Source organism: Balaenoptera musculus, chromosome 1, assembly GCF_009873245.2.
Source record: "Balaenoptera musculus isolate JJ_BM4_2016_0621 chromosome 1, mBalMus1.pri.v3, whole genome shotgun sequence".
NCBI classification, from domain to species: Eukaryota; Metazoa; Chordata; class Mammalia; order Artiodactyla; family Balaenopteridae; genus Balaenoptera; species Balaenoptera musculus.
This window is the reverse complement of record NC_045785.1, coordinates 6627157-6638634: the sequence shown is the minus strand read 5'-3', so window position 1 is coordinate 6638634 and position 11478 is coordinate 6627157.

Sequence of the window (11478 nt, the reverse complement as noted above, 5' to 3'; positions counted from 1 at the left end):
TCCAACTCATTTTATAAGGCAAGTATAGCTTTGGCACCAAAATCTAACAAGGATAGCATGAAAAAGAAAAATTATAAGCCAATGTCACTTGTGAACTTAGAAAAAACCTAAACAAGACAGGAATGAATGAATGAAAGTCTTCCTGAGACTTTTTTTTTTTTTAATATTTATTTATTTATTTGGCTGCGTCAGGCCTTAGTTGCGGCACGCGGGATCATCGTTGGGGCACGTGGGCTCAGTAGTTGTGGTGAGCAGGCTCTCTAGTTGTGGAGCACGGGCTCTAGAGCACGTGGACTTAGTTGCCCCATGGCATGTGGGGTCTTAGTTCCCCAACCAGGGATCGAACCTGCGTCCCTTGTATTGGAAGGCAGATTCTTAACCACTGGACCACAAGGGAAGTCCCATCTTCCTGAGACTTTCCTAGTTTTCAGTCTATATTCACTGGGCATTTTGGGTCCCTTAGATGAGTGTCATCTTTTTATTGATCAATCTCTTCCAATTCGTTTACTCAACCCTGGAAGGCACCATTTCTGGCTAAGCATCCCCTTTTCCTTGCCCACTTCCCAGCCCCTCTTGTAGCTAATCGTAGTCATGTCTCTCACTGAGACATAAAAGGTAGTCAGCTGGGGACAGTTCCGGGAAATCTTTTGCTTTCTTATAAAAACAGGCAAGAGGAGAGCTTGCCAACATTGTTTCTTCCTCCTTTTTTGGCACTAAAATCAGGTGTGATGCCTGGAGCTGAGGCAACTATCTTGTGACCATGAAGATAAAAAGCCAGGGTGCTAATGATGGCAGAGCAGAATGAAAGGAAAGTTGGGTCCTCAATGGCTTCATAGAGCAGCTGAAGCAGTGTTAACAACTGCCTCTAGACGTCTTGTTATCCAAGAAAAATACCTTTTTTAATGAGTCTCTGGTAGTTGGGGGAGGGGGGCTGTCAACTGCATATAAAAGCATGTGATACATCCACAAATATACAATATTTCTGTCACTTTTCTAAGCTATGCTTTCACAGAGCTTACATTCTGGTTGGAGGAAACAAATATTAAAAGTAGATAAGGTTTTTCAAATAATTATAAATACATTAAGAAGATAAAGCAGGATAATGAGATGGAGGATGAGGGGAAGGTGGGAGGAGGAAGACGGGGGGGTCGGGGAAGGCCTCTCTGAGGTGACATTTGAGCTGAGGCCTGACTGAGAAGGAGCAAAGTGAAGATCTGAGGGGAAGAGTATTCCTGGCAAAGAACAGTTTTTTAAAATTCATCTCTTTATTGCATATTGCTATTTTTTTTAAGTGTATAGTCTCATAACCCATACAACATTTTTTTTCTTGGTACTATAGCAACAGTCTTGCAGCTAAAGACTAAGTGGTTCCAACTGCTAAGCTAATAAGATACAAGACATATAATTAAGTTTACAAATTATAATGCTTTTTCTTTTTGGCATTAATTTAAAAACAAACAAAAAAACTTTTAAAATACACACCTAAGAGGAAAGTGGACACTTACACCAGCACCAATCTAAAAAGTAGTTTGTTTTTTTTCAACAATGGCACATGGAATTACCTGCGCACAGCTTTCAGGGAAAGAAACAAAAAATGGAAATGGCAAAGGAGACCCACCAGGATGGCCACCCAAAGGTGGGAAGAAATTCGGTAAGTATGAAGGTCACCCACACACAATCCATTAATCCCCTGATCCATCGTCAGCCTGATCTAAGCCACTAGCTCCCTTGCTTGGACACCTGCAGTGACCTCCACCTGGTCTCCCACTTCTACTCTGGTCCCTGAAGTCTATTCTCCAAGTGGCCACAGAGATCCTTCTAAAACATGAGCCAGCTCAGGGCAATCCTTGCTCAAAGCCATCCAATGGCTCCAATCTCACTCAGGGTTACAGAGTCCTCACCATGACTTCCAGGCCGTACACCACCTGCCCTGCTCTTTCTGCAACACCATCTCCTACCACTCCGCCCTCTTCTCCTGCTGTTCCTTAAACCTACCAAACGTGCTCTCACCACAGGGCCTTTGCACCTGCTGTTCCCCCTGCCTGGAATGCTCTTCCCCCAGATAACTCATGGCTCCTCCTTCATCCCATTCAGATTACTGCTCAAGGGCCATTTCTTAAGAGAAGCTTTCTCTGACCACGCATCCCAAAACACCCACCTGTCGCTCTGGGTCCTTCGTATTTATTCCTGTGCTATAGTTGTGAAGGCCGGCCAAATCTTCTTTTTAAGTTCTGAGTCTGATCTTTTTTCTGTGCTGGAAGTCCTTAGCGTTAAGGATGGGGAGAATTGGGGTGAATTCTCAAAGTCAAAGCATTCCTCTTTTCACTCCTGGGTTTGCTCAGATGTTGGGCTGCTGCTTTAAATCATCTATTGTTGAATACCTCATAGAAATAAAAGTATATTTTTTAGAAGTCTTATGCAAATTTGTAGATATTTTCTTATTTTTTCCAGCCCCCTGGCTCCAATTTCCCTAAGCCCAGGTTTCAACAGTTCCACCTTCATGAACATGAATAGGTTTTTAACAAACCATTAAAATCCTTATAACTTGCAGACAGACCCACCGTGGATAAATGACCCACCTTCCGTGGTGTCCTCGGAAGTATTAGATTTAACCTCTCAAGAGCCCCAATTTACTTCCTACTTTGTTCACTGACCTTCGATCCTCATTAGAAAAATGTTAATTATGTTATCAACACAGGCGATTTCCCATAGCCAAGAGGAATAATTAAAGGGACTGGTTTGCACATTCAGGCCTTCCTCGGCTACCCCAGCTTGGAGAGGAAACCAAGAGTACATTTATCAGTGAGGAAGTACTGGTGCCAAAACTGGGCATAGCCAAAAATTCCATAATCATATGATTATGAAGTGGGATCAACTGTACTCAGGAAGATTTACAAGGAAGTTACTCTCTAGTGAAATTAAAAGACCAGTCAGTGGGAAATAAGATAGTGACAACTGGCATCTACTCATCCTCATTTTAATTTTCTGGTTGAGCGGAGTCCTGTACTCTCTGAGGTCAAAGAGTCCCAGGTCACTCACCTTCCTTGGCCAAAATACTTGAGAAGTGGCCCTAAGAATACCTTATGTTAGATTTTGATTTTCTTCCCGTAACGGGTGATCCGTTGAAATATCCTGGAAAACACAAAGAAGAAGCCAGTGCTGTATTTTTTCTTATCTTCAATCCCCTGCATTTTGTTTGCTTCTCAGTCATGCTTGCAGAAACAAACTTCTCAAGGACTCATTACTTGATTACTTGCCAGGCACCCTCCATGCGGTCACGCAGAGGAGCGCTGCCAGAGTGGATGAAGCCGTGTTCCCCTAAGCATGCTGTTTTTCTAGCTGAAGCATATACTGTGCGCTCATGACATCCAGTGGTCAGAAAAATACCATGCAGAATTTTTTAAACTTTTATACAAGAGCCAGGGTAACTGCAAACAGCTGATCTGTAGAGGGATAAAGGATCCACAGTGAAAGAGGGATGAGTTTGGTATCTCGCTGCTGAGATGTCAAGGAGAATCCAGGCTGGACCAAGAAACCTATTTGACGGATGCTCAGGAAAGGTGGTTTAGCTTTTCCCAGAACACTCGTGGATGAGCTAGCTGTCTTTTCATTCCTTGTCTGTAGCCACTGCTGCTGTCCACTCCTCCTTGGGCAGTGAGTAACCCGGCCTCTGCCTCTTCTAACTAACCCTGCGCTATAGCAACAGAAGCTTCCAGAAAAGCATAGACCTTAGTCACAGGAAGTGCTGCGGTCGGCACCCCCTCACGTAGGGGGTTGTTACATGTCACTCTGTGAGGGGAGCAGGATAGAAACACCCTGCTCTCCGGCAGTATCTACAATGCCATACAACCCAATTCCTGGTACGCGCAGTGAGAAATCCCCCTGTGATACTGGCCAGTCACATCTCGAGGTCGGCATATTTTCACCTCTTCTTTCGGGATGAACGAGGATCTGCACCCCCCAGGTCCCCCTTCAAAGAAGGACTTGTTGCCCCAATTGTCAGCCAGAAGCCTCCAGCTATGGTTCCTTCAGGAACTACCTCAGCTGCAGGATGGCATCTTGCCTATGATGATCACCTCTTCCAGCCCAGCCCACCCCAGCGACTGACCACATGGTGGGTATAAAGGCCCAGCCATCTCAGCCCTCCAGGGATGACTTTGCGGGACAATATAGGCTCGAGAGCTCCCCAGGGTGGGCTGAGATCTGTCAGACCGGTTCAACTTCCCCCCTGCCCACCCCTGCTCTCTGCCCTTTCCTTCCATAGGTGTTCGTCCCTAATAAACATCCATTGTGCCCAACTCCAAAAAAAAAAAAAGAAAAGGTGGTTTAGGGTCTTTGCTCAGAAAATGTGGTTTAAGGTCTTCCCTGCCGGTCCAGTGGTTAAGACTTTGCACCTCCACTGCAGGGAGTGTGGGTTCAATCCCTGGTTGGGGAACTAAGATCCTGCATGCCACAGGGTGTGGCCAAAAAAAAAAAGATGGTTTGGATTTTCAGGAAATCCCATTTCCCAAACCATCAAATATGTGGTTATAGAGAAAGTGATAGAATTTTTTAAATTGAGGTGAAATTTCCATAACATAAAATTAACCTTTTTAAAGAGTACAGTTCAGTGTCATTTAGTTTATTCACAATGCTTTGCAATCCCCATTTTATCTAGCTCCAAAATATTTTCATCACCCCCACAAAACTCCTGTGCCCATCACTCTCCATTCCCTCCTTCCTCCAGCCCCTGGCAACCACCAATCTGCTTTCTGTCGCTGTGGATTTACCTGTTCTGGATATTTCATATAAATGGAGTCATGCTGTATGTGACTTTTATGTCTGGCTTCTTTCACTTAGCATTTTTTTGAGGTTCATCCATTTGCAACATTGTATTCCATTTCTTTGTTTATCCATTTAGCTGTTAATGGACATTTCCGTTCTTTCTACCATTCGCCTGTTATTAACGGTGCTGCTGTGAACATTTGTGTGCAAGCCGTTGCTTGAGTACCTGATTTCAATTCTTTTAGGTATAGCCTAGGAGTGGAATTGCTAAGTCATGTGGTAATTCTATTTAACTTTTTATTTTAATTTTTATTGGGGTATAATTGATTTACAATGTTGTGTTAGTTTCAGGTGTACAGCAAAGTGAATCTGTTATACAAATACATATATCCACTCTTTTTTATTTTATTTTATTTTTAATATTTATTTATTTATTTATTTTGGTTGCACCGGATCTTAGTTGCGGCACTCAGGATCTTCGCTGCAGCATGCAGACTCTTTAGTTGCGGCACGTGAACTCTTTAGTTGCCCCTACAGTTGCAGGATCTAGTTCCCCGACCAGGGATCGAACCCCGGGCCCCCTGCACTGGGAGCATGGAGGCTTACCCACTGGACCACCAAGGAAGTCCCTATCCACTCTTTTAGATTCTTTTCCCGTATAGGCCATTACAGAGTATTGAGTAGAGCTCCCTGTGCTATACAGTAGGTCCTTATTAGTTACCTATTTTATATATAGTAGTGTGTATGTGTCAATCCCAATCTCCCAATTTATCACTCTCTCCCCATTTAACTTTTTGAAGAAAAAAAATTTTAGGCTCCTTGAAATTGAGAGGGAAAATTGAAATAGATTTTTAGATTCTTTGAAATGGATAGAGGAAGAATTTCATTTAGACCAGGATCAAATTTTCCCAAATGACCTGTTGATCTAACTTGCTAGCCCTATCTGAAAGTACCCACCAGAATGAATGCAGATGGGTGACATAAAAGAACCCATTCAGGGGAAAGTTAATTGCCTAAGGATTCTCTGTTGGCATTTGTTTATCTTGAGAGGACAGCTCAGCAAACAGAAATTCTTGCCCCAAATATTTGGTATGAACTCTGTCATAACGTTTTGTTTGAAAATTGCCTGCAGACCTAGAATGAAATTGGACAGCCAAAGTGAATTAATTAAGCTGAAAAGAACTCTCAAAACAATGATTTCCCTGGTGTGTTTTTTATTCAAAGCTTCCAGGTCACTAATTTGTCGTGTTTTCTTTAAAAGGAGAAAACAGTGAGGGGGTGTATTGGGTGCCCTCTACAGTAAAATATTCTTGATTTTAGTATCAATGGAGAAGGAGCTGCTTGGCATAAACAAACGTTCCCTTTAAGACCCCATGATAAATATGTTAAACATTTTGGATGAAATGCTTTCTAAAACTGAGCATTTGATTTCCTGTTTCCTTAAACAGAACGTTCTGAATGTGATTATAAACACATTAGTCAGACCCAGTTTGAGCTACAACACAGTGGTCTTCTCAAGAGCGAAGCTTGGAAAGTGGGGATAATGCCTGTAATCTATTTTTTTTTAATGTTTATATATTTATTTTTATTTATTTGGTTGCACCAGGTCTTAGTTGCAGCAGGCGGGCTCCTTAGTAGTGGCAGGCGAACTCTTAGTTGCGGCATGCGTGTGGGATCTAGTTCCCTGACCAGGGATCGAACCCGGGCCCCCAGCACTGGGAGCGCAGAGTCTTATCCACTGCGCCACCAGGGCAGTCCCTGCAATCTACTTTAAAATCCTTCAGCAGGATCTATCTGTACATGTGAATTACTTTCAATCTACTTCCTAGGGGCAGCCCGCTCGGCTAAGCTGGAAATGCAAAAATCCAAAGGTAGTTAGAACCTACATTTAAAAGACTCATCAGAGGGCTTCCCTGGTGGTGCAGTGGTTGAGAATCTGCCTGCCAATGCAGGGGACACAGGTTCGAGCCCTGGTCTGGGAAGATCCCACATGCCGCGGAGCGGCTGGGCCCGTGAGCCACAATTACTGAGCCTGCGCGTCTGGAGCCTGTGCTCCGCAACAAGAGAGGCCGCGATAGTGAGAGGCCCGCGCACCGCGATGAAGAGTGGCCCCCACTTGCCGCAACTAGAGAAAGCCCTCGCACAGAAACGAAGACCCAACATAGCAATCAATCAATCAATAAATAAATCTTTAAAAAAAAAAAAAAAAAGACTCATCAGAGACACTGCTTTGGGAAAGATCCTCCGTGTTCCGCTTACTTTCTGCAAATAATAAATCCTCCCTTCTCCCAGTATTTGGTTTGGTTGTGTCTTTTGGCTCAACGCTCGCCAAGAGGTGAACCCAGTTTTCGCGTAACATAATGTTATTATTCATTACTGTGAAAGACCAATGTGTTGGTATAATTTTTTCCTTAAAATTAATGTAATTAAATAGGATTAATTCGGGAATTCCCTGGCAGTCCGGTGGTTAGGACTCAGCGCTTTCACTGCCAGGGCCTGGGTTCAGTCCCCGGTCGGGGAACTAAGATCCTGCAAGCCACAGCCTCGTGGCCAAAAAAAAAACAAAAGAAAAGAAAAAACAAAAAATAAATAGGATTAATTCATTGCAAACAATAATAAAATAAAAGACTCATCAAAAGCTCACGTTGGCTCTCTTTATCTTCAATCAATGCCAGATGGTTTGTTAACTAGCACAGGGGGTGCTAAGAATAATTTTTCACTGATGAAATGATGGAATTGCCGAGGATATTGTCTAGGATCTAGACTCTAGACATTCCTACCTGTGTATGAGCAGGGGGTATGAATCTAATGAGCCTCCCACATGTAATTTTAATTCTTTAATAGCCACCTTTTTAAAAAGTAAAAAGAAACAGTGAAATTAATTTAAATAATAAATTTATTTAATCCAGCATATCCAAAATATTATCATTTCAGCAAGCAATTTATAAGAAAAATATTTATGAGATATTTTGTGTTATATTTCATGTACTAAGTCTTGGCAATCCATTGTGTATTTTGCATATTACTAGCCATACTAGCACTGTGCTAGGAGCTTTATATGCATTTTATATCTCTAATCCTTAAGACAACCCTGAAAGTTAGGGTATCTTTGGGCCCATTTTACAGACGAGCAAATGGAGGCTTGGAGGAATTCAGTAACTTTCTCAGGTGATATAAAGGTGTCAGTGGCAGCCTGGCCAGCCAGCGGCAGCCAGGTGTAGTGGATAATATAATCACATCCAGATCCCTTCTTCATGGCAGGTAACCATCCTCCACCTGGTGATGCGGGCATACAAAGGCCCAGCCCTCTTGCCTCAATTTGGGACCAGAGCTTTCCTACAGGATGGGCCTCAGTTGCAGCTACTAGGGTTGCCTTCTCCCTGTGCCCAGTCCTGCCCTCCTCACTGCCTTGGGCATCTCTCCCCAGAGACTCCCCAGGCAACCTCTGCAGTGTTTTCACAGGAACCCCGTCTAAGACACCAGGACCCAACTCAGACTCCAAAGCCCTTGCTTAGGAATTTCTCCTTCCTTATGAGCTAAGCCTTGGCAGTCTTCCTGACACTGTGTCTCCCTACCAGGTTAGGGAACAAGCCGAGGAGCCATTTCTCATGTGGACAGGGGTTTTCCCAAGAGGGGATGGAGCCCTGCATTACTGACCCTTGGGTCTCTAGAAGCTCTGCAATATGAACTCATTAAGGAAATAAACTAAGCGGTAAGTTATCTGCATTTTTAGAGCACACACACAGAGCAATCAACAAGAATAACACAGGGATGATTTCTGAGAAGTCCCCCCCTGTAACAAAATGTATCTTTAAAGTGTTCATTGAAAAATAGCAAGAATCTTCACAAAGCCTTTGTCACCTGAATCTTTGTGTCACTTTCAATCAGCCCAACCTCAGAGATTACAGCAGCAAAATTCTCAAGTTGGCCAATAGCAGGTCAGGGTCACCTGGGAGTCACCCCTGACCCAGTTACCCATCCCCAGAGCATGGACTCACCCAATACCACTGTGTTCACGTAGAAGCTAATCCGGGGGGCCCTCCAGGACCAGCAAAGACATTACAGTCTTTGGAGACCCCTTACTGGGAGACCCAGGTGGTTAATTAAGCAAAACAGCCCTAGTCACTGAATTTGAACTTTCTGTTCAGCACACCCTTATGCTGACTATGCATTTGATTCCTGGGGTCCCTCTGGTGAAATTATGTAAGGCTTTTTCTAAATAATCAAAGGAACGTTTGGAAACATGCCCTGGCTCGTCCTTAACACCCCACTGGGGAAGACAAAGCAAAAGGAGACTGAAGAAAATGCATCACTTTTATTTACTTCTGGAACCCAGGGCCAACTCTGCATAGCAAGAAATGTCATCATCAAATAAACCCTTCCCCAGAAAAGAAGAAAAGACCGAGGGCCAGAGTGGACCCTGCAGGGCCCCACCAAGAGGTCCACCTAGCTTGTGGCTCATAACCCCGTTGGGGGCGAGGAAGTGAAGATGAAAACCCAGCTGAAGCTAGCCATGGGTGCTTCCCCTCCTCCCCTCCCCCCGGCCATTCCCTTTCTCCAATCTGCCCTAGGGGCACACATGATGTCACCCCCTCTTGTCGGGGCCACCCCTTACTGTACCTGATCTGAATCCCAGCCACAGGCAAATGTGTATGGACTACGAAATTGTACACTACAAGTAATACATGCTTGCTTTTAAAATAAATAAATGAAATAAATAAAATAAAATAAAGCAATAAATTAAATATCCAAGTAGTATATCAAGGAATAAAAATAAATCCATTTCCTTTCCTCCACTCAGCCCACTCCCCAGAGGCAGCCATTGTTAACTGTAGGTGTGTGTCCTTCTAGATATTCTCTAGATGCACACATACACACACATGCACACACAGTTGGGTTCATATTATGCAGATGGCTCCAAGGTTAGATTTTTTTCCACCTCTGTATCGTGGACATTTTTTTCATGTTGTACAGATTTTGAGCAGAGCAGGACCACAATCTGATGATTCAACTACCCTGGGTACTCTGTGCAGAGAACAGGCTGCAAGGGGCCAAGGATGGAAGCAGTGTGACCAGTTAGCAAGCAATTATGATAACACAGGGGTGAGATAACCTACGCCCAGCCTACCTGGGTAGCAAGGGAAGTGGTGAGAAGTGTTTGGAGAAATATCTAGAGCTTGCATGTATTTTTTTTTTTTTTTTTTTGGCCTCACTGCGTGGCTTGTGGGATCTTAGTTCCCCAACCGGGCATCGAACCTGCACCCCCTGAAGTGGAAGCACGGAGTCTCAACCACTGGACCACCAGGGAAGTCCCTGGAGCTTGCATGTATTTTGAAGGCAGAGCCAATAGTAATTGCTGATGAATTGGATCTGGGGTGTGAGAGAGAAGTCAAGGTTTGACCTAGACCTCAAGGTTTTGACCTGAGCAACTGGAAGATGGGAGCTGCCATTTCCTGAGACAGGAAAGACATGGTCCCCCAAAGACAAAACTGCAGCAAGAACTTGGGGGCGGATGGTTCACTCGGGGGTGATCCAAGCAAGCAGAAGAAGGGAGCAGGGAGAGTGAGACAGTTAGGAATAATACATCTGGGACCATGTCATGTTTCTCCTTGAACACATAAATAAACATGCAGACACACATGTGTGAATTCACATTCCCCTCCCCACACTTTTTGCTTAAAAGCTAGCATTCTACAAAACCTGTTATGCACCTAGCTTTGTTCACATTACAGTAGATCCTGGCAATCACTCCTTGGACATGCTGAGTTTGAATGTTCATTGGCCCCAGAGGGAAAAGTGAGCTGGCCCTTGAATGTGCGTGTCTGGAGCTCACAAGAGGGTCTGGCTTGAGATATAAAATTGGGAGGCAAGTGAGACCACCCAGGGCATGACTGTAGATACAGAAGTGGTCTGGGATGGAGTCCAGGGTCACAACATTGACACAGTATATTTAAAAATTTTTTGTTCTAGAAATGTTCAGCCATGCATAGAAGTAGAGATAATGGTATACTGAGCTTCCTTAAGCTCACCATTCAGTTGCAACTATTATCAACATTTTTCCAACTTTGTTTTATCTCCTACCACATGCACTGTTTTTCTTTTTGGGGATATTTTAAAGTAAATCCTGTGTCATTCCACCCTTAAATGCTTCGTTACATCTCTAACTGACAAGGCCTTTAAGAAATAATAATAATAATAACCACTGTATTAGTTTCCTATTGCTGCTGTAACAAATTACCACAAACGTAGTGGCTTAAAACCATACACATGGGCGTCCCTGGTGGTGCAGTGGTTGAGAGTCTGCCTGCCAATGCGGGGGACACGGGTTCGAGCCCTGGTCCGGGAGGATCCCACATGCCGCGGAGCAACTGGGCCCGTGAGCCACAACTACTGAGCCTGCGCGTCTGGAGCCTGTGCTCCACAACAAGAGAGGCCGCGATAGTGAGAGGCCCGCGCACCGCGATGAAGAGGAGCCCCCACTTGCCGCAGCTGGAGAGAGCCCTTGAGCAGAAATGAAGACCAGACACAGCTAAAAATAAATAAATAATAAAAATAATAAAAATAAAGGAATTCCTTTAAAAAAAAAAACCATACACACTATAATCTTACAGTTCTGAAGGTCAGAAATCCAAAATGGGTTTAAAATCAAAGTTTGGGCAGGGCTGCATTCCTTCTAGAGCCTCTAGGGGAGAACAATTTTCCTTGCCTTTCCCA